The sequence below is a fragment of the Thalassophryne amazonica genome, chromosome 11 (assembly GCF_902500255.1).
Source record: "Thalassophryne amazonica chromosome 11, fThaAma1.1, whole genome shotgun sequence".
In the NCBI taxonomy this organism is placed as follows: domain Eukaryota; kingdom Metazoa; phylum Chordata; class Actinopteri; order Batrachoidiformes; family Batrachoididae; genus Thalassophryne; species Thalassophryne amazonica.
The window spans coordinates 48,515,486-48,538,721 of NC_047113.1; the positions used below are offsets into that span (position 1 = coordinate 48,515,486).

General features: G+C 40.2%; 1 long non-coding RNA gene across 1 annotated transcript; it reads left to right on the forward strand.

Annotated features, from left to right (window-relative positions):
• The first annotated feature begins 8,579 nt into the window (after positions 1–8,579).
• Positions 8,580–13,819, forward strand: LOC117519779. Its single transcript, XR_004563415.1, has 3 exons — positions 8,580–8,771; positions 13,573–13,589; positions 13,809–13,819. It is a non-coding gene; the product is annotated as an uncharacterized LOC117519779 (long non-coding RNA).
• The last annotated feature ends 9,417 nt before the right edge of the window (positions 13,820–23,236 follow it).

The window sequence follows — 23,236 nt, forward strand, 5'->3', positions numbered from 1 at the left end:
TCAAAACTACTTCATGAATTCTCACCAAATTTGCACCACAGATAGATATTAGGGCATAGAAGACTCCACTGAATTTTGGAAGTGATCCAGATCTGAATTGGCGTATGTTAGAAATCTCGGATTGTGCTTGTTATTCAATACTTTATGGCTTAAAATATCCAAAGAGTTAAATAATAATAATAATAATAATAATAACAATAATAATAATAATAATAATAATAATAAATCACCCCCAGTACAGCTGCCATAAACAGGTAAACTAGCGACAGAGAATAAAAGCTTTAGTTTTGTTTTTGTTGTGTTTTTTTTTTTTTTTTTTGTATCAGGATGTATTTGTTGATTTCTGCTTGAAAGTTGTGTAATTTACTTTGGAACCAGCCTGAAGTGGCTTTTCACTGAGCTGCAAGTTTATTAATTTGGGTGATGGCTTCATTTAAAAGCATTGGAGGTTTGGGCTTACATGTGACATTATGCTTTCATGAAGAAATCTCACATCCATCAAGATGAAATGGGTTCTCCCCTCAAACAGCCTTGATGGCTGTTATTCTGTATCTCTTAACACCCTACTGATAAATATTCACGCCCTGTAAATATTTGAGGCCCGAACAACATACAGGGCAATATATTTTAATCATAATGCACCTTTCATTATTTTTCTAAGGCTTACACAATCAATCTCTGCAGAGAGTGCAAGACGCATTTAATTTTCCCTTGCTATTAATCTCAAACTCCAATGAGATGATTAATTACACTGTAATAATGGCAGCTTGGCGCTCGAACTCGGCCTTTATTCCTGCAGGTCTCTCCTCGTGGAGTTATATTTACTTTTATATGTGTTATATACTCTTATCTGCATGGCTGAGGTTGGAGGCCAGGATGGATTCAAGAGCACCCATTAATCATTAAGAAATACAAACAGTGCAGTAATTCTGTCTTGAGTAGGCAGTTCACAAAAAACTGAATGACCACACAAGGAGACTTATTGAGGGAAGCCATCAAGACACACAAATATTAACAATATGATACTGTGTTATGAGTCTGTCTGCAGTAGGCAGGTCTCAAAAATTAGGTGACCATCCAAGACAGAGACTAGGAAGAGAAACCATCAAGATAATTCTGTGGCTTGTAGAGAAACTGGGAAAAGTGCAACTTTTGTCTGTCACACCAACAGTTATACAGCTTTGAGGATTTTTTTTTTTCAAAAAAGATGTGAAATTTCAATTACAGTTTGCCAGAAATTAAATGGGGGAACCATGCGTAGATTTGATCTGTTTTTGTGTATTAGAATTATTCTATGTGCACCATCAAGCTGCAACACACAAAAGCTGCACTATCCATACTTTCTCCAGTCAGTGACAGAATCCTGTAATTCGTTTGAAAGTCTCAAGGATGTCTTGATGGCTTCCCTCACTAGTCTTCTGTTTGCATGGTGTGATAATTTAGCTGTTATACAGTTGCACAAACTTTAGAATGTTGTGATTTTTGTCACGGTCTGTCTTGGTCTTTGCCCTGTTTAACCTCATGTGTGTAGTTTGTCTGTTTTCCCTCCACATGGCACACTGCAGAGCTGAGAAACACCTGCTGCTCTTCAGCTACTCACACCTGAAGCTCATCAGGAGTGGGTTCCTTAAATACAGGCTTTGAGCTCAGTCATGGCCGGATTCTACACATTGACTCTCCATGGGAAATCCATGACCTTGTCTATGCTGATGCTTCTATGTGCTCTGACATCTGAGCTTTCCACAGTTCATCTCAATGTAACCTGGTCACCTCTATTTCCCGTATTAGAGCTCATTGATCTTTTGGTGTTTCCAGATGCTTTCCTGCACAGCATCCGTGCTGCATACTCCTGGCTCCCACGCCACCTTCTGCACAACGTCACTTTGGACCTCATCTGCTCTCAGCCTCAGAGCGCGTAGCTCTGCCACGTTCAGCTAAGTTCCTGCATGTCTGATCCTGTTCTCACACTGCTCACGCTGTTTGTGACTGTGTATGACCAAGAACTGTATTCAAGAACTGTTTCCAAGAACTAGTACCAAGAACAATTTCCAAGAACTGTATGAACTCTGATATAGAACCACTAAGAACTTTCCAAGTTATTTCTATAAGTCAAGCTCTGCTTAATTGGAACTGTGTCACAAGACGTGCAGCACTTGACCTCTGAAGGCTATTCATGAACTGTGAACAAATCATTAACAGTGAACCTTATTTCCTAACAATAAACCTTATTTCCTAGAAAGTGAACTTTATTCAAGGACCTGTGAGAACATTCCTGCTTTAAGCCTACTGTGAACTCTTTGTTGCTGAAGGCTTCCCAGTGTTACGAGTGCAATCACTCACCTCTGTTCTCCTCTATCTTCCTAGTTCCTCGGCTCTGTGCATCCCACCTGGCTCCGGATCCAGTTCCCAAATACTCCAGGATTTGTGCTCGTTCTCAGACTCCCAAGTCTGTTCATGTGTACACTGTAGTTCCCAGATTTCCACTGCTACAAGCGGGCCCTGTCTCTTCTCTTTTCATTCACAACCACTTCTGTTCCTTGCTCCCAGCATTTAAATCCATCACCTGTAACGGTCCGGTCCTCTAACCATAACAATTTTGGTGATTTTGGTTCTAAGTTTTGTGTTACTTTATCAGCTACATTGTATAGATTATAGTCCAGGACATATTTAGTGACATCAAAATGTTAATGTATCCATCACCTGACTTGTCTAAACAAAAGTGATGATATATTAAATATAACACAATGCTAAAATACTCTTGGCTGTATGAGCATAAAAATAGAAAAAAGAATGTCACATTTTGACCTCTTATAACAGGTCAAGGTTAGCCATATTTGAATTTCTCATAGGTCTGTGTTCTAAGAATGTTCCTTCTGAATTTGAAGACCCTGGCAATAATAGGATTGGACTTATTCTAAGTACAGACAGACGGACGGATGGACGGATGCAAAGTCTTCGCAATACCCGATGGCCATATTTGATTGCCTCAGGTAAAAATGACAGATATTTCGTTTGTCCAGTTACTTGTGGACTCTGAAAATGAAGGCACTGTGTGTATAAATGTCTGTAATACCCAAATGCTTAATTCAATAGTTTTATTAAAGCCCATGAACAAAGCTGAAAGGCTATGCTGCTCTACACTACAGTACAAGCACATCTTGATTGTCATTGCAACTCTATTCTTTGCGGTTCAAAGCAAAAATTACAAAAAAAAAAAAAAAAAAAGCCGTTACTCTTTGACTGCATATAAATGGTCAGTTTGGGATAAATCTCACACAGCCAGCTGTTTTATGCGTGTGTTTTATGAGGCTAAAGACAAATTTGCCTACAGCGTTGCAGATAAACAGTTTGACAAAATTACATGCCCTGTGAAAACATCCTGTCATCTCTTTTCCAGCAAATGTGCCGTGTGATTACATGACGGCGTTTCGATTGTCTGTTTATTAAATTGTGTCTGTAATATGTTTGAAGCACAAAAGACACACCTCATTAAGTGGCATTCACGTCGGGAAAGGTCCTAGCACGCCTCACACACCAAAGGGTGTCTTGCTCCTGAGGAAATGATAGCTGCGGTTCTTATTTATTCATTTGCATTTCTGCAATCCGGTCATTGCCACGCAACACAATTAAGATATCATTTTACGTCGGCACTGCTGTCTTTGAGAGATGATGCCGAAGCAAGGTACTATTTAGGGAGGACACCTTTCGGATTTCTCCTACCTGGGAGTACAGCAATTTGTTTGACCTTCAGGTGGCTTTAAAGTAAATCTCTTTCTACCATGTAAAGACGTGGGGTTTGCGTTGATGCAGAGGTTTGCAGCTTGAATGTAGAAAAGACGCCAAAATTTGTGAGGCTTACAGCTTCTTCCTGACTAATAATGAAGGTTTGCCCATCAGGACTCTGAAAGGAGATATCTGTGGTTGCTCTCTGTTCATATGTCCAGAACTACAATCCGACATAGATTCTCTCTCTTGCTTTATCTCCCTTAGTTGGTTTTGCGTATTTTCCTGCTTGCTCATGCACTATCACACAAACACGTTCACACACACCCTCAGAAAACAGGATGGGGTTGAGAAAAAAAAAAAATAAAATGCATGAGTACAGTTTTAATAAGAGAGAGAGAGAGAGGTAATTTGAAAAGTCTTTGGAGGTGTTGGGAAATTTATCAATAACAACCAGCTGGGATTTCATGCATGGGAGCATTTGGTGTAATTGCCTGCACATCCCTGATAGAGGTTCCTCTTCAATAACAAAAAATATGAGGGCTGTCAATAAAGTATAGGTCCTTTTTATTTTTTCAAAAACTATATGATTTCATTCATATGTTTTTATGTCAGACATGCTTGAACCCTCGTGCGCATGCGTGAGTTTTTCCACGCCTGTCGGTGACGTAATTCGCCTGTGAGCACTCCTTGTGGGAGGAGTCGTCCAGCCCCTCGTCGGAATTCCTTTGTCTGAGAAGTTGCTGAGAGACTGGCGCTTTGTTTGATCAAACTTTTTTCTAAACCTGTGAGGCACATCGAAGTGGACACGGTTCGAAAAATTAAGCTGGTTTTCGGTGAAAATTTTAACGGCTGATGAGAGATTTTGAGGTGATACTGTCGCTTTAAGGACTTGCCACGGAGTGAGACGTCGCGCAGCGCTCTCAGGCGCCGTCGTCAGCCTGTTTAAAGCTGAAAACCTCCACATTTCAGGCTCTATTGATCCAGGACGTCGTGAGAGAACAGAGAAGTTTCAGAAGAAGTCGGTTTCAGCATTTTATCCGGATATTCCACTGTTAAAGGAGATTTTTTTAATGAAAGGTGCAAAGCCATACAATAATTACGGAAAAACCCCAACGGTCAAAACAACCCCCTGTGAGCAAGCACTTGGCGACAGTGGGAAGGAAAAACTCCCTTTTAACAGGAAGAAACCTCCAGCAGAACCAGGCTCAGGGAGGGGCAGTCTTCTGCTGGGACTGGTTGGGGCTGAGGGAGAGAACCAGGAAAAAGACATGCTGTGGAAGGGAGCAGAGATCAATCACTAATGATTAAATGCAGAGTGGTGCATACAGAGCAAAAAGAGAAAGAAACACTCAGTGCATCATGGGAACCCCCCAGCAGTCTAAGTCTATAGCAGCATAACTAAGGGATGGTTCAGGGTCACCTGATCCAGCCCTAACTATAAGCTTTAGCAAAAAGGAAAGTTTTAAGCCTAATCTTAAAAGTAGAGAGGGTGTCTGTCTCCCTGATCCGAAATCACAATCCAGTTCTATATAGTGCACAAGGATAAGGTCTAACCCCACCAACCCCCCCGAGCAAGCACACAGGTACCAGTGGTAAAGACAAACTCCCTCGGGCCTTTGTTGTGGAATAAACCTTAAGCAGAGGAATGACCCAGTGCTTAGGCCATTCTAACAATAACAAAGATCAAATACAGAAAGTACAACAAAGTATTTTCAAATATGCAACCCAAGAACAGAAAAAAGTCAGATTATAGTTTATTCATAGTTATTGTCCAAAAATCTTTGCAGATGGTATGAATGTTTGCATGGAGGTTGGTCAAACAAAAGTTTGTGTTCTTAGATAGGCGTCTTCAAACAGGGGTCAGATTAAACAGGGGTTTGTCTGTCACAACCACGTGTAAAGACTTATTGGTTTGGCTTTTTTCAGATGTGAAGTAGTTCCAACTTTTGTTCTAGTCCTTTTCCAATAGGTTTGCTTGGTAGAAGAAGTACTAAGTCCTATACAGCCCCACTGATGCCCATCCTTGCTCCCAGATTCTGTAGCATCAAGCGGATTAGAGTCATCAACTTCCCCTGGGCGGTATCCGAGCTATCACAGGTTATGCCATGTTCCAGGGGTCTCAAAAGTCAAAAGTCATGACTAGGAATGACATCACACCCGAGTTAAATGCATTACACAGCTTTTACACAACACAGCAAGTCAGAAAAGATGTGGATGCTTCCAAAGAAACCTTTGCTGTGCTTACACTGTTGCAGTAGAGAGAACTACAAAATAAATATACTGTCCACAACTAGATCTCATGGAAGATGACAAAAGCAACAGAAGTACGTATGCTGATACCCATACACAGCTGGGTGTACTGGGAAAATCCAGATAGGTGCCTTGCCCAAGATAAGTAGCACGACAACCCATTGAAACAAACCCAGGTCTACATATTGGTAACCCAATACCCTGTTATCTAGGAACATTTAGACCTATCTGAAACATCTGTAATGACATTTCTGATTAGGGGCACACAAAAAAGTCTTATGGGTCTTCCTTGCATTTTGGCATTGAAATGTCTGATTTTTTATTTTATTTTATGAATTTCAGAGTAACTTGAGAAATGTGTGTAGATTCGCCGAAGGTGAAAAAATATGTCCTGAAGTACCTCCTCTAACATTCAAATTTGTATTTTTCAAATTTGGACAAGCTGTGCCCAGGTGCATTATGGGTACCTCAGTACATTCACGACAGAAGAAATGCATTTGAGATGCTCTGATCAGGCTCCACACAGACAACAGCATTAAACTCTTTGTATATTGTGCCTAAAACTCTTGTGAATATATTCTCTGGGTTTATAGATGTTGTTATTGTGTTTGTTTTACATAAAAATGTCAGAAGAAGCTCAGGTTGCGCCTCCATTATTTTCAATTGGAATCATTGCAATTGATTCCTGTTTGCTATTAGAGTCCTGCTTATGTCAAACACTGTTTGTCATCTTTGTTCCAGAGTAATATATATAACATGTCTGAAATTCAGTTTGCATTTATTAAATTTCACGTATCTTAAACATAGCAGACACGGATTATCTGGAATTTTGTTTTGGCATGTTTTCACGGTCTCTACTGCCATCTACTGGCCAGTAGTGTTCATGGCAGTATTCACCCTCATACTGAGCGTCCAGTAGTTGGCAGTGTTCTATTTATTTTGACACCGGTTATATCAGGTTATCTAATTACAACTTGGCCTTTTTTTTTTAAATGCCTTTTTTTACAAATAAAAAATGTCATATTTTACAAAAGCACATTTATCTGTAAACACCAACACATGACACACCTCACATTAACATGTTGGTTTACATAGAATGAATGAGTCAACCAATCAGTGTTAGCGGAGGCACATTTTACCCATAATCCTTTGCCATCTGTCTGTGTTTGTTACAAAACTTCAGAATTAGTGCATTATTCAACATTAAAAGATATATGTTATATTTTAACTTTGTACAAATGACAGAATTTACATTAATGGAGTTATTCTATCAGTATTAATTTTATTTATAATCCAAACCATAAGTCAGCACTGCTTTATTTTCCAAGACCTCCGCCTCACGGCAACGCTGATATTGAGTAGACAGTTGAGCTTCGCTGCTCCTTTCAACTGCTTTGCTGCTGGAAGCTATGTAGTTAAACAGGAGCTTCCATCAAGAGGCAGGGTGGTCAAAGACAGAAGTGCTGACTCATTGTTTGGTTCTGTTGTCACTTTTGATGCTACTAGAAGCGATTGTGGTGTTAAAACTCAAAATCAGCTTGTTAGTAGTTCCAAGTCTACCGGAGACAATACTGGAAGTTATCAGTTATCTGTAGCTTCCGATAAATTTTTGGGTGGTTTATCGGTTTAGCTTTATAAAAAATAACTTTTCAGTTAGCTGATTATCTGTTATCAAAGCTAATTTTTTGGTTAGCTGTGCCCACCGCTGGATCTACAGAACAAACCTGATATGATGAAATAACAGAGCCTAAACATGAATGGCCAAAATGAAGTGGCCAAAAGAATAAACAGTACAAATTAATTGTAATATTCACAACAAACATGAAAAAGTGTAAAGAGAAAATTAAATGTAATACACAACAAAAATGAGGAAAAGGAAAACACAACTATAATGGTTAAAACAGTGGTCACAGAACTTTTAAACGTCCCTCAGCAACAAACCGATCTCCTAGGCATCATATCATCTCCTGGGCTTGACAGGTCTGTCCATAAAGAGAATTAACAATGGGAGTCTAAAGCCTGCCATCTAAATTTACCATCGGAGCAGAACCGCCATATTGTTCATGGGCAAGTTCTGCCAGAGATGATTAGCAGCAAGTAGTTTCAGTCAAGCAATTTGCCATTTTATATCTTCAGGGAGGGAGCTTTGTGAGAGACAGCTTAAATGGACCCTACACCAATACTGTTGATTACTTTAAGAGAGAAAACACTCCCTTTTACACTAACTGTGTAGGTACGGAACAAGCTAGTTAGACTGACCTTGTCACTACAGTCACTAAAGTCAAGCTAGAATGGCTCGTTGGCTCAAAAACACACCTGATGGGGTTTGTGAGCAAAACATGTTTTCTACTAACACATGTCCATTGATTAACATCAAGCTACTATCCAGAGAGACATTTTAACAAATAATTTCCATCTTACACTTGTGACATTAGATATTTAGAATGATTACTTCCACACTAAAGTCATGGCAAAAGCTGTGGGCTAATTTTCACTACCTGCATCTTGCTCACAGGGAATCGGCAGCTGGACTATAACTAACTGGATAATTCCTCAGTTAGTTTAGCTAATCTGGACTCTAGTATCCAGGCATCATTACTCATAGAAGGACCAACTTTGGTCAAAATGTGTTATCCATAAAAGGTGGGCAAGCTTGGAACAACCCCCCAGTCACAATCGGGGAGAGCACCACTTTCAGTACTTTCAAAGGACAATTGAAAGCTTGGTTACTGGCAAATCAGACATGCAACCATCTGTGGCCTAAAACACAATTCAACTGTGGAGGCACCACTCAAGTTTCTTTTTCAGTTATATGTACACAATACCCTTGTGTATTTTATTTTATTTAAATGGTTTAGTAGTCTTTACATAATACACTTGTGTATCAAATCAAATCAAATCAATTTAATTTATATAGCGCCAAATCACAACAAACAGTTGCCCCAAGGCGCTTTATATTGTAAGGCAAAAGCCATACAATAATTACAGAAAAACCCCAATGGTCAAAACGACCCCCTATGAGCAAGCACTTGGCGACAGTGGGAAGGAAAAACTCCCTTTTAACAGGAAGAAACCTCCAGCAGAACCAGGCTCAGGGAGGGGCAGTCTTCTGCTGGGACTGGTTGGGGCTGAGGGAGAGAACCAGGAAAAAGACATGCTGTGGAGGGGAGCAGAGATCAATAACTAATGATTAAATGCAGAGTGGTGCATACAGAGCAAAACAAGGTGAATAAAAAGAAACAGTGCATCATGGGAACCCCCCAGCAGTCTAAGTCTATAGCAGCATAACTAAGGGATGGTTCAGGGTCACCTGATCCAACCCTAACTATAAGCTTTAGCAAAAAGGAAAGTTTTAAGCCTAATCTTAAAAGTAGAGAGGGTGTCTGTCTCCCTGATCTGAATTGGGAGCTAGTTCCACAGGAGAGGAGCCTGAAAGCTGAAGGCTCTGCCTCCCATTCTACTCTTACAAACCCTAGGAACTACAAGTAAGCCTGCAGTCTGAGAGCGAAGCGCTCTATTGGGGTGATATGGTACTACGAGGTCCCTAAGATAAGATGGGACCTGATTATTCAAATCCTTATAAGTAAGAAGAAGAATTTTAAATTCTATTCTAGAATTAACAGGAAGCCAATGAAGAGAGGCCAATATGGTTGAGATATGCTCTCTCCTTCTAGTCCCCGTTAGCACTCTAGCTGCAGCATTTTGAATTAACTGAAGGCTTTTTAGGGAACTTTTAGGACAACCTGATAATAATGAATTACAATAGTCCAGCCTAGAGGAAATAAATGCATGAATTAGTTTTTCAGCATCACTCTGCGACAAGACCTTTCTAATTTTAAAGATATTGCGTAAATGCAAAAAAGCAGTCCTACATATTTGTTTAATATGCGCTTTGAATGACATATCCTGATCAAAAATGACTCCAAGATTTCTCACAGTATTACTAGAGGTCAGGGTAATGCCATCCAGAGTAAGGATCTGATTAGACACCATGGTTCTAAGATTTGTGGGGCCAAGTACAATAACTTCAGTTTTATCTGAGTTTAAAAGCAGGAAATTAGAGGTCATCCATGTCTTTATGTCTGTAAGACAATCCTGCAGTTTATCTAATTGGTGTGTGTCCTCTGGCTTCATGGATAGATAAAGCTGGGTATCATCTGCGTAACAATGAAAATTTAAGCAATACCGTCTAATAATACTGCCTAAGGGAAGCATGTATAAAGTGAATAAAATTGGTCCTAGCACAGAACCTTGTGGAACTCCATAATTAACTTTAGTCTGTGAAGAAGATTCCCCATTTACATGAACAAATTGTAATCTATTAGACAAATATGATTCAAACCACCACAGCGCAGTGCCTTTAATACCTATGGCATGCTCTAATCTCTGTAATAAAATTTTATGATCAACAGTATCAAAAGCGGCACTGAGGTCTAACAGAACAAGCACAGAGATGAGTCCACTGTCCGAGGCCATAAGAAGATCATTTGTAACCTTCACTAATGCTGTTTCTGTACTATGATGAATTCTAAAACCTGACTGAAACTCTTCAAATAGACCATTCCTCTGCAGATGATCAGTTAGCTGTTTTACAACTACCCTTTCAAGAATTTTTGAGAGAAAAGGAAGGTTTGAGATTGGCCTATAATTAGCTAAGATAGCTGGGTCAAGTGATGGCTTTTTAAGTAATGGTTTAATTACTGCCACCTTAAAAGCCTGTGGTACATAGCCAACTAACAAAGATAGATTGATCATATTTAAGATCGAAGCATTAAATAATGGTAGGGCTTCCTTGAGCAGCCTGGTAGGAATGGGGTCTAATAAACATGTTGATGGTTTGGATGAAGTAACTAATGAAAATAACTCAGACAGAACAATCGGAGAGAAAGAGTCTAACCAAATACCGGCATCACTGAAAGCAGCCAAAGATAACGATACATCTTTGGGATGGTTATGAGTAATTTTTTCTCTAATAGTTAAAATTTTGTTAGCAAAGAAAGTCATGAAGTCATTACTAGTTAAAGTTAATGGAATACTCAGCTCAATAGAGATCTGACTCTTTATCAGCCTGGCTACAGTGCTGAAAAGAAACCTGGGGTTGTTCTTATTTTCTTCAATTAGTGATGAGTAGAAAGATGTCCTAGCTTTACGGAGGGCTTTTTTATAGAGCAACAGACTCTCCAGGCTAAGTGAAGATCTTCTAAATTAGTGAGACGCCATTTCCTCTCCAACTTACGGGTTATCTGCTTTAAGCTACGAGGTCTGTCCATAAAGTATAGGTCCTTTTTATTTTTTTCAAAAACTATATGGATTTCGTTCATATGTTTTTACGTCAGACATGCTTGAACCCTCGTGCGCATGCGTGAGTTTTTCCACGCCTGTCGGTGACGTCATTCGCCTGTGAGCACTCCTTGTGGGAGGAGTCGTCCAGCCCCTTCTCGGAATTCCTTTGTCTGAGAAGTTGCTGAGAGACTGGCGCTTTGTTTGATCAAAATTTTTTCTAAACCTGTGAGACACATCGAAGTGGACATGGTTCGAAAAATTAAGCTGGTTTTCAGTGAAAATTTTAACGGCTGATGAGAGATTTTGAGGTGACACTGTCGCTTTAAGGACTTCCCACAGTGCGAGACGTCGCACAGCGCTCTCAGGCAGCGTCATCAGCCTGTTTCAAGCTGAAAACCTCCACATTTCAGGCTCTATTGATCCAGGACGTTGTGAGAGAACAGAGAAGTTTCAGAAGAAGTCGGTTTCAGCATTTTATCCGGATATTCCACTGTTAAAGGAGATTTTTTTAATGAAAGACGTGCGGACGGGTCCGCGCGTCGGCTCGCAGCCGCCGCGACGCTCCACCACAGGAAAAACACCTCCGTTGGAAGGGTTAAGGACAAGTTGAAACATGTCCAGCTGTTAAACAATTTCTCGTATACTCACTCCACTGAAAGCCATCAAAAGCCGCCTGGATTTTACAAATGGTTATCAACACAGAGGTGTTTTTCCTGTGCCGCCGCTCCGCGCCGGCTGCGTCCCGACGCATGGACCCGTCCGCACGTCTTTCATTAAAAAATCTCCTTTAACAGTGGAATATCCGGATAAAATGCTGAAACCGACTTCTTCTGAAACTTCTCTGTTCTCTCACGACGTCCTGGATCAATAGAGCCTGAAATGTGGAGGTTTTCAGCTTGAAACAGGCTGATGACGCCGCCTGAGAGCGCAGCGCGACGTCTCGCACCGTGGGAAGTCCTTAAAGTGACAGTGTCACCTCAAAATCTCTCATCAGCCGTTAAAATTTTCACTGAAAACCAGCTTAATTTTTCGAACCATGTCCACTTCGATGTGTCTCACAGGTTTAGAAAAAATTTTGATCAAACAAAGCGCCAGTCTCTCAGCAACTTCTCAGACAAAGGAATTCCGACGAGGGGCTGGACGACTCCTCCCACAAGGAGTGCTCACAGGCGAATGACGTCACCGACAGGCGTGGAAAAACTCACGCATGCGCACGAGGGTTCATGCATGTCTGACGTAAAAACATATGAATGAAATCCATATAGTTTTTGAAAAAATAAAAAGGACCTATACTTTATGGACAGCCCTCGTACGAGTTTGTGAGTTATACCACGGAGTCAGGCACTTCTGATTTAAAGCTCTCTTTTTCAGAGGAGCTACAGCATCCAAAGTTGTCTTCAATGAGGATGTAAAACTATTGACGAGATACTCTATCTCACTTACAGAGTTTAGGTAGCTACTCTGCACTGTGTTGTTATATGGCATTAGAGAACATAAAGAAGGAATCATATCCTTAAACCTAGTTACAGCGCTTTCTGAAAGACTTCTAGTGTAATGAAACTTATTCCCCACTGCTGGATAGTCCATCAGAGTAAATGTAAATGTTATTAAGAAATGATCAGACAGAAGGGAGTTTTCAGGGAATACTGTTAAGTCTTCTATTTCCAAACCATAAGTCAGAACAAGATCTAAGATATGATTAAAGTGGTGGGTGGACTCATTTACATTTTGAGCAAAGCCAATAGAGTCTAATAATAGATTAAATGCAGTGTTGAGGCTGTCATTCTCAGCATCTGTGTGGATGTTAAAATCGCCCACTATAATTATCTTATCTGAGCTAAGCACTAAGTCAGACAAAAGGTCTGAAAATTCACAGAGAAACTCACAGTAACGACTAGGTGGACGATAGATAATAACAAATAAAACTGGTTTTTGGGACTTCCAATTTGGATGGACAAGACTAAGAGTCAAGCTTTCAAATGAATTAAAGCTCTGTCTAGGTTTTTGATTAATTAATAAGCTGGAATGGAAGATTGCTGCTAATCCTCCGCCTCGGCCCATGCTACAAGCATTCTGACAGTTAGTGTGACTCGGGGGTGTTGACTCATTTAAACTAACATATTCATCCTGCTGTAACCAGGTTTCTGTAAGGCAGAATAAATCAATATGTTGATCAATTATTATACCATTTACCAACAGGGACTTAGAAGAGAGAGACCTAATGTTTAATAGACCACATTTAACTGTTTTAGTCTGTGGTGCAGTTGAAGGTGCTATATTATTTTTTCTTTTTGAATTTTTATGCTTAAATAGATTTTTACTGGTTGTTGGTGGTCTGGGAGCAGGCACCGTCTCTACGGGGATGGGGTAATGAGGGGATGGCAGGGGGAGAGAAGCTGCAGAGAGGTGTGTAAGACTACAACTCTGCTTCCTGGTCCCAACCCTGGATAGTCACGGTTTGGAGGATTTAAGAAAATTGGCCAGATTTCTAGAAATGAGAGCTGCTCCATCCAAAGTGGGATGGATGCCGTCTCTCCTAACAAGACCAGGTTTTCCCCAGAAGCTTTGCCAATTATCTATGAAGCCCACCTCATTTTTTGGACACCACTCAGACAGCCAGCAATTCAAGGAGAACATGCGGCTAAACATGTCACTCCCGGTCCGATTGGGGAGGGGCCCAGAGAAAACTACAGAGTCCGACATTGTTTTTGCAAAGTTACACACCGATTTAATGTTAATTTTAGTGACCTCCGATTGGCGTAACCGGGTGTCATTACTGCCGACGTGAATTACAATCTTACCAAATTTACGCTTAGCCTTAGCCAGCAGTTTCAAATTTCCTTCAATGTCGCCTGCTCTGGCCCCCGGAAGACAATTGACTATGGTTGCCGGTGTCGCTAACTTCACATTTCTCATAACAGAGTCGCCAATAACCAGAGTTTGATCCTCGGCGGGTGTGTCGTCGAGTGGGGAAAAATGGTTAGAAATGTGAACGGGTTGGCGGTGTACACAGGGCTTCTGTTTAGAACTATGCTTCCTCCTCACAGTCACCCAGTCGGCCTGCTTTCCCGGCTGCTCGGGATCTGCCAGGGGGGAACTAACGGCGGCTAAGCTACCTTGGTCCGCACCGACTACAGGGGCCTGGCTAGCTGTAGAATTTTCCACGGTGCGGAGCCGAGTCTCCAATTCGCCCAGCCTGGCCTCCAAAGCTACGAATAAGCTACACTTATTACAAGTACCATTACTGCTAAAGGAGGCCGAGGAATAACTAAACATTTCACACCCAGAGCAGAAAAGTGCGGGAGAGACAGGAGAAGCCGACATGCTAAACCGGCTAAGAGCTAGTAGCTGTGCTAAGCTAGCGGATTCCTAAAAACACGCAAAGTGAATAATGTGTAAATAATTTAGAGGTGATTCAGCAGAAGGAGTGCTTTAGTTAAGGCACGTGAAGATTACACTGGGAAACAAATCGTAATCTAGATAACTAGATCAATCTAACTGCACAGATTAAACAGCTAACAGATACAGCAAAACACTGCTGTGCTCTGGAACAGGAAGTGATACAATACCGCAGTGAGAGCCAACCACCAGTAGAGACTGTATGACACCCTGTGCAATATTTACACTTGTGCATGTGCAAATGAGTGTACTGGGCATCATGCAATGCAGCCTAGTACTGTAATGTGCAATTACAACCAGGCACTGAAGCACTTTGCACTTAGCACTTGTCACTTTAATACAATACTTTTGCACCTCAACACCCATCATGAAAATCTTTTGATTCCTTCACCTGTCGGCTACAATTATTGTTACTTTGAATTGTAAATATCTGTATGTGTATTTTGTTTTAATTGTTTTTCTGCCATGATTAATTTTCTTTGGTGTGTTGTGTGGTCTTACTCTGTTTCTATATTACTGGGACTACGGATGGAAATTAGCATCTTGCTACTATCCGGCATATTTGCATGTAACTATGTCCATTAATATGCACTGTCCCATTTCAAATAAGCATATATCTATATCTATCACAACCACACTAGAAGTACCAGGACCCTAAACAGTGACCTCTTCATAGGATCCTTGTCCTTGGGTACTGCTGGAAAGACTTTATGTCAAAGAGACACGTATTTCTTATTTATGGACTCTCACATGAGCCAGACTATCTGCATCACAGGGGATTGTCAGCCATGACATTGTGGACATGTGAGGCACTCCCCAAAACATAATAGAACAGTGATTATTCCAACAACAGAATTGATTGTCTGCTTTCTGGAGGAATAGCAGTTGGTCATCCTTCTCAATCTTGTCTTGAAAAAAATGCCAGAGGGAGTTTTTCCCTTACCACTGTTGCCTATGGGCTTGCCCAGAGGAAGGGGTAAGGATAGACCTTAGTCTTGTGAAGTGGAAATCATAACACAAGTTGCCCCAAGGCAACTTGTGTTATGATTTGGTATATAATTGCCTGCTGGTCTACCTGGGTTGATTAGTAACTAGGACTCAGGACAGTTACACGGTGCAACTGATGCATTGCAAATATCCATCTGCACACAGAAGAAGATAAGGCAGTTAAATAGAATAGATTTCTACAATGCATGTAATTTCTGTCTTTCACTAATATCTTACTATCATTATTCTCTTTCCTCAGAAGGTCTTGTCTGTATACCACAGCAGAAAAACAACATTACAGACATACACATATTGCAGGAACTCAAGCAACAGAATGATGCTTTAAATATTTAAGCTTTCATGTCTAAAAAAGGATGTCAGCAAATATGCCCAGATACTGTAATTCCATAATCCTGCCCCAAATCCAACTCATCACCGGCTTTAGATGTTGGTTTTTGGTTTGTTTGTTGTTCTGGCCCATCCTTGTTGACTCTATAAAGAAACTTTGCCATATATATTTTTGCTGCTCTAATTATGAATTCTGTCACACAAATTACAGATGAACGATAAGGTCATGGTCAACAGCAGCATCATTATCCAAAGCGGAGATCGGATGGCTGTTTGTCTAACTGTCAAGCAAGAGTCATGCAGGGGGAAGCAAGTGCTCTCTGCTGTGCAGGGAACAAGCTCGGGGCCTCAAAGTGTATTACAGAGGGAATAACCCACACAGCCACCCCTGTTATCAGAATTGCTTGGGAGGAGATTGCTGCGGGAGGTTGTGTCTGTCTCTGCATTCCAGTTCTATATTTTGTTCTATGCCCAATGAGCTTCACTGATCTTGGGCCAAAAGCCATGTGAAAAATTCTGCCAACTCATAGAGGATGATAACTGGAGGAAGGGGGGAAATTCAACAATACACCACAGAGTGACGGAAGAGAGCGAGGGGGGGATGAAAAATGAACTGGAAAATGAACACAGAACTCTAGTCTCTTATCTGCTCTTGTGCCCGATGTTCTCGAAGATAAGTACCATGTAAGTATGTTGTCAGGTCCGCTCAAATGCATTACTGATGGTGCTGCAAGCTCAGTGGAAGCTTTGTAGTGATGCTGCTTGGCTAACCTTTCGCTCCTCTGCACTTCTAATTGCTTGCTCACTGAGCTTGAAATTTCTCGACCAAGGATTGTGGCTGTTAGGGAAGTGTGTGTAGGTGTGTGTGTATGTGTGTGTGGGGGGAGGTGGTACTGTATTTAGAACTGACAGGCCATACAGTCTGCTCTTGCAAAAGCGGTTTGTATGCATCAATCAAAGAGTGTGTAGTTGCCCTGAATACCTGCCTGCAAACTCAGCATAAGCTACTTGTGATAAAACTGTCAGTTGTATTAAATGTAAATGTTTGCTAATTACACTGTGGCTTCTAACGCACCGCCACAGTGTTTCCAATGTCATTCAACTCCAGTGGCCCAAAGAGAAAAGCTTTTGCTGCACAGGAAAATATATTGTATTAATCCCGAGTTTTTTTTTAAATTTGTTTGTTTGTTTACAGAAGTGATTTATTTATGTGCATTGTTTCGTGGTGTAGTTTATTTTCTGTACTTCGTTCCCTTTGAATGCTTTGGATTCCTACAGGGAAACATGGAAAGCCATACACAGTGTGGAGTTATTGCTTCTTTAGGACATCCAATGAGACACATTGAATTTATTTTAATATGCTATTCAGTATTTTACACCAAGTGTTGGTGCATTCACAATCTGAAATGTACAACATAACATTACTGAAAGTAATTTCAGCCAACCTGTGATGTAAGTGAAAGGTTTCATTTCTTGCCGAGTGGCACATTTGGACAAACCATTTTATCAGGAGTCAGAAAGAGTCAAATTGCTTTCTTGCAATACTCCGCTCAAAAAGCTTGACTTTGCAATATGCGTATCTACATGGAAAAGCTGCCATCAGTCTGCAAGACATCAATATTTTGCGGCCTTACCAGTGTAACATTCCCGTTTGCAGTTGTTTCTTTCACAAAGTGATGCCAAACTTACCCCCTAGCAAAACTCAAACTAGAGTAGATAGCAGGTTTTTTTTTTCCTATAAAGAGGTGTGTGACATAAAATAAACTATGTTACGATTGTTGCAAAGGCAACACAACCACATGTCGGTACAGGGTCAGTCTGTTATTGGCCCTAATTACACAATTCTATCAATATTTTTCAAATATAAAGTTTAGGTGATTTTATAAGTTCAAGGTTTTAATATGGGAGGTAGTACATAGACCTGAAATATTCAGTGTCCATCTCTACCTTGTCCAGCAAGTTGAAGTCAGTGTACAAGAGTCTTTTGTCATGAATGCTTCAGGGAGGCGTACCTATATTGGACTGGTTTGGACCACCACCCATTGTTAATTCCATACAAGGCTATTATGTCATTGTGGCATCAAAATAACAAAACAGCAAATGAAATGTCACATGGTGTGTTATTTTAACCTCACAATGGCATACTACTGAAAACCAGTGGTGCTTAATATAGGTACACTTCCCCTACTTCTTGCTGTTACACTGTGTTTCAGTGTATTTTGTTACAAACAACCCAAACTGTTGTTTTTTTGGAGAATGAGTGGATACTTTGATTGCAGCACTTCAGAAGCTGGTTGATGAATCGGAGTGTCTGAGATTGCAATTGTCCTGGATCAAGACTAGAATCCAGGCTTTTAATGACTTCCTGGACTCAGCCATCAGAAGTGTATCAATATACTGTATGAAGGTGAAAGTGTTAGTAGAGACATTCACTTATTTCGGCCTTGACTTCCATGTTTCTGGGTCTTCAGCCTTTGAGATTGTGAGATACTGCAAAGATCCATTATGCGATGCGCTCGAATGACATGTTATGTTTTCGTGTACCTCTTCTCGGCACTGAAGCGGGAAAGAATGCCTTTAGTTTTTCAGCTCTATCTGACTGGACCATTCTCCAGTCTGAACTAAAACTGCCCAGACAGACTTCCTTGAACACCTTCCAGTCTATTTCACGAGATCGTGAATGGGATTCTTTTGCTCAATGCCTATGTTTCTAATTCAAAACTGCTTGAGACTTTACTTCATGTACATTGTATTTATGACCATGTTGATTGTAATTTTAGCACCAACATTCTCATGTTGATGTTAAAATGTCCACTGTGATGTGTGCTGCTGCTTTTCTTGGCCAGGTCACCCTTGTAAAATAGGTTTCGATCTCAATGGAATTCTACCTGGTTATATAAAGGTTATTATTATTATTAAGAGTTTATGCAGTCATGAGGTCATTGATGGTGTTTAGCAATGCTCTTATCTTTGCATCAGAACATGGTCCTAGTGCTTCTTGTCTTACTGTATGCTTGTCAGACACTAACCAGTGACCTAAGATGATGACTGGATGTCTTTGGTAGTGGGTCAATTCAAAGGATCCTTGGGTACAACTGGAATGACATTTGTCACTATTCATTATTTTCTGTTCTTGAAATTTGATTCTCTGTTTCTCTTACTCTGATATTCTTACTCAAATATCTTAGTTTTATAATGTTCTTCATTTTCATGTTTTTGGCAGAGTTTTATGCTGTACTAGGTAATCAGTCGTCGTAGAATTATTACCGACACATTTAATTTGTCTGACGCTTTTTTTGGCACGCCACCTTCTTGGTTTTTGCAGCTTTTGCAGCATTTCCTTTACCGCAAATCATCTCAATTGAATTTCATAGCCCTCAAACAGAAGCTTTTGCTCATTTGGGTGAAAATTAGCACATTCCACTGTGTGTCAGAGGTCAGTGGTGCCTTCCTCTTTGCCATTCATCCAATCATAGATCATTCATCAAGGTTTCCAGGATTGATATACACTCCAGGTAACTAGTGACGGTTGTGGGGAATTCTATCAGATGATTGTCTCCTTTTTGTAAACTCCAACTTACATTGGGGTAAAAAAGTATTTAGTCAGTCCCTGATTGTGCAAGTTCTCCTACTTAAAAAGATGAGAGAGGTCTGTAATTTTCATCATAGGTACACTTCAATTATGAGAGACAAAATGAGAAAATAAATCCAGAAAATCACATTGTAGGATTTTTAAAGAATTTATTTGTAAATTATGGTGGAAAAGATGTATTTGGTCACGCACCAACAAGCAAGATTTCTGGCTCTCACAGACCTGTAACTTCTTTGAGAAGCTCTTCTGTCCTCCACCTGTTAGCTGTATTAATGGCACCTGTTGGAACACATTATCTGTATAAAAGACACTTGTCCACAGCCTCAAACAGTCAGACTCCAAACTCAACCATGGCCAAGACCAAAGAGCTGTCGAAGGACACCAGGAAGAAAATTGTAGATGTGCACCAGGCTGGGAAGAGTGAATCTACAATAGTCAAGCAGGTTGGTGTGAATTAATCAACTGTGGGAGCAATTGTAAGTAAATGGAAGACATACAAGACCATTGAAAATCTTCCTCAATCTGGGGCTCCAGGCAAGATGTCATCCCGTGGGGTCAAAATGATCATGAGAACAGTGAACAAAAATCCCAGAAGTACACAGAGGGACCTGATGAATGACCTGCAGAGAGCTGGGACCAAAGTAACAAAGGCTACACACTACGCAGAGAGGGACTCAAATCCTGCAGTGCCAGGCGTGTCCCCCTGCTTAAGCCAGTACATGTCCAGGCCCGTCTGAAGTTTGCCAGAGAGCATATGGATGATCTAGAAGAGGATTGGGAGAATATCATGTGGTCAGATGAAACCAAAATAGAACTTTTTAGTAAAAACTCAACTAGTCGTGTTTGGAGGAAGAAGAATGCTGAGCTGCATTCCAAGAACACCATACCTACTGTGAAGCATGGGGGTGGAAACATCATGCTTTAGGGCTGTTTTTCTGCAAAGGGGACAGGACGACTGATAGGTGTTAAGGGAAGAATGAACATGGCCTTGTATCATGAGATTTTAAGCCAAAACCTCCTTCCATCAGTGAGAGCATTTAAAATGCAACGTGGCTGGGTCTTCCAGCATGACAATGATCCCAAACACACTGCTCGGGCAACGAAGGAGTGGCTCCGTAAAAAGCATTTCAAGGTCCTGGAGTGGCCAAGCCAGTCTCCAGACCTCAACTCCATAGAAAATCTGTGGAGGGAGTTGAAAGTCCATGTTGCCCAGCAACAGCCCCAAAACATCACTGCTCTAGAGGAGATCTGCATGGAGGAATGGGCCAAAATACCAGCTACAGTGTGTGCAAACCTGGTGAAGACTAAAGGAAACATTTGGCCTCTGTCATTGCCAACAAAGATTATATTACAAAGTATTGAGGTGAACTTTTGTAATTGACCAAATACTTATTTTCCACCATAATTTACAAATAAATTCTTAAAAAATCCTACAGTGTGAATTCCTGGATTTTTTTTCTCATTTTGTCTTTCACAGTTGAAGTGTACCTATGATGAAAATGACAAGACCTCTCTCATCTTTCTAAGTAGGAGAACTTGCACAATCAGGGACTGACTAAATACTTTTTTACCCCACTGTACATGTGGGTCTGAAGAACCAGATTATTTAGATGTGTGTGTGAAAAGGAATAAATCCTAGATCACCCAATTAATCTTGGATCTTTCTTATGACACATGTAGAACAAGGCCCTGGTATGATATTAAGTATTTTGCCATTAAGGACATAAGAGCAAAGAGCTTTCCAGCCTTTTGAACTTTTGGTTTTGTCATTTCAGTTTCAACAACACGGCAATCAAAAGCTTTGTTCTCGATGAGTCAGCCATTAGTGGGGAACTGGCTTCAGAAATTTTATTGATCAACAAAAAGCCAAAGCTTCTGGCCTCGACTCTGCATCAAAGCACCTCTTAAAGTCCATCTTTTTCATTTAGATCTGTATAAAAGAAGTTTAATTTATTCTGGGTGGATTCACTCAAGAGAGGTCGAGCTTTCATAGCCATTAGGTTATGTCCATGCTGTACTATGCCATTAGTGCAAAAAAAGACATAGCTGAGGCATTCAACAGACCAGTCTTCAACTTTAATTACCTTTGATTCAAAGATTTAGCTGCACTGTAGGATTTTATCTGGGCTAAGCCTTAGTCACTAAGAGGACATACTAATTTGATGTGCAATTATCACCAAGTAACAGACAAAATCAGACTGACAAAATTTTCTTGAGAAGTGTCTTGCGAATACTTTACCTACAGTAGATACATTGACAGCTTGTTAGCGCTTGGATAATGTATAAGCCTCCAATCTAACGTGCTGCTCATTACGCATGGCACTTTTTCTCCATGACCTGCCATAAAATTGGCCATTCTGGAGCCGACTGTATAAATCAGCAAATCTAACTCTGAAGCAAATTGCTAGTGGTATGTTATTAATGATGACCAACTTCTCTTGAGGTCTACTTTATGTAGACTGCTATTTGGTATGTTAAATTTATGGAGACTGTAAGGCCCTAGCTAAAATGTAAATATTGTTCTAAAGCTCCATTACATTGGAACACCCAAAGCCCATAGTTCAGCTGTCCCATAGCTTACATGCTGACTGCAATCACAATCTGGCTAAATTTATCAGCAATGTTTTAAGCATCAACTGTGGGATTCTCATCTAAATTTGAACCACAGCCAGAACAAACAAATTGCTCCCTGCAATATCAAGCTGTATTGATAAATGATCCACCCTACCAGCACGCTGCATATTTACATTTGCACAATTCAATTTTCATTGACAAGTGTTTGCAAGCAGGTTTTCATCAGATTCGAAAGCTGACATACCTCAACATGTGTGTGAAAACAAAGGAGCTCTATGCAGGGATCCCAAAGCAACATTTCACGCCCATGTTCTTCCCCAATAACAAGGAGTGGAGACACTCTGAATGGAAGAAAAACCCAACTAATACATCAGGCCCCAATCAAAGTGTTCTATTGGAGTCAGCACTATTGAGTAGTATTTCTTTGAGATGATAGAGAAGGAAAGTGAAACCATTTGAAAACAAATTTGTCACAGGAGATTATTTTTCATCTTTTTGATGACCCTGCAATAAAAGAAACAAGCAGAAAAACATCACATTATAAAACCTTTCAACTGCTTCCCACATCTTGGGTTTGTGCCACAAATTCACTGGACACTTCCTGGCTCATGAATCTAACAGATATACTGTGCATATCATTCATATTATATATATATATATATATATATATATATATATATATATATATATATATATATATATATATATATACACCCAAGTAAACCACACATAGAAAGAAATCAAGCCATAGATGTCCATAAATTATGTGTAATAATGTGGAATGACACTGGGAAAGAGTGAACTGCTTTATTTTGAACAGCCTAATATTCCTTTTCCTTCACTTTCTGTAAATAATAAACTAGTGTGTTGCTCATGGAGATCCACGGGCTCTAGGTTTGGTAGTGTTTATAAAATAGGTAACTTACATTTTTGTGGTAAGGGTGGTAACAAATTAAGCAAAGCTTGTGTAATGAGTTGAAATGGTGTGCGAGTCTGGAATGTTTTTAGAACCTTAGACCTCAACATTTTTTAGAAGAACTGTTAATTATGTAACTTTTAATGTTAATTTACTGTCTT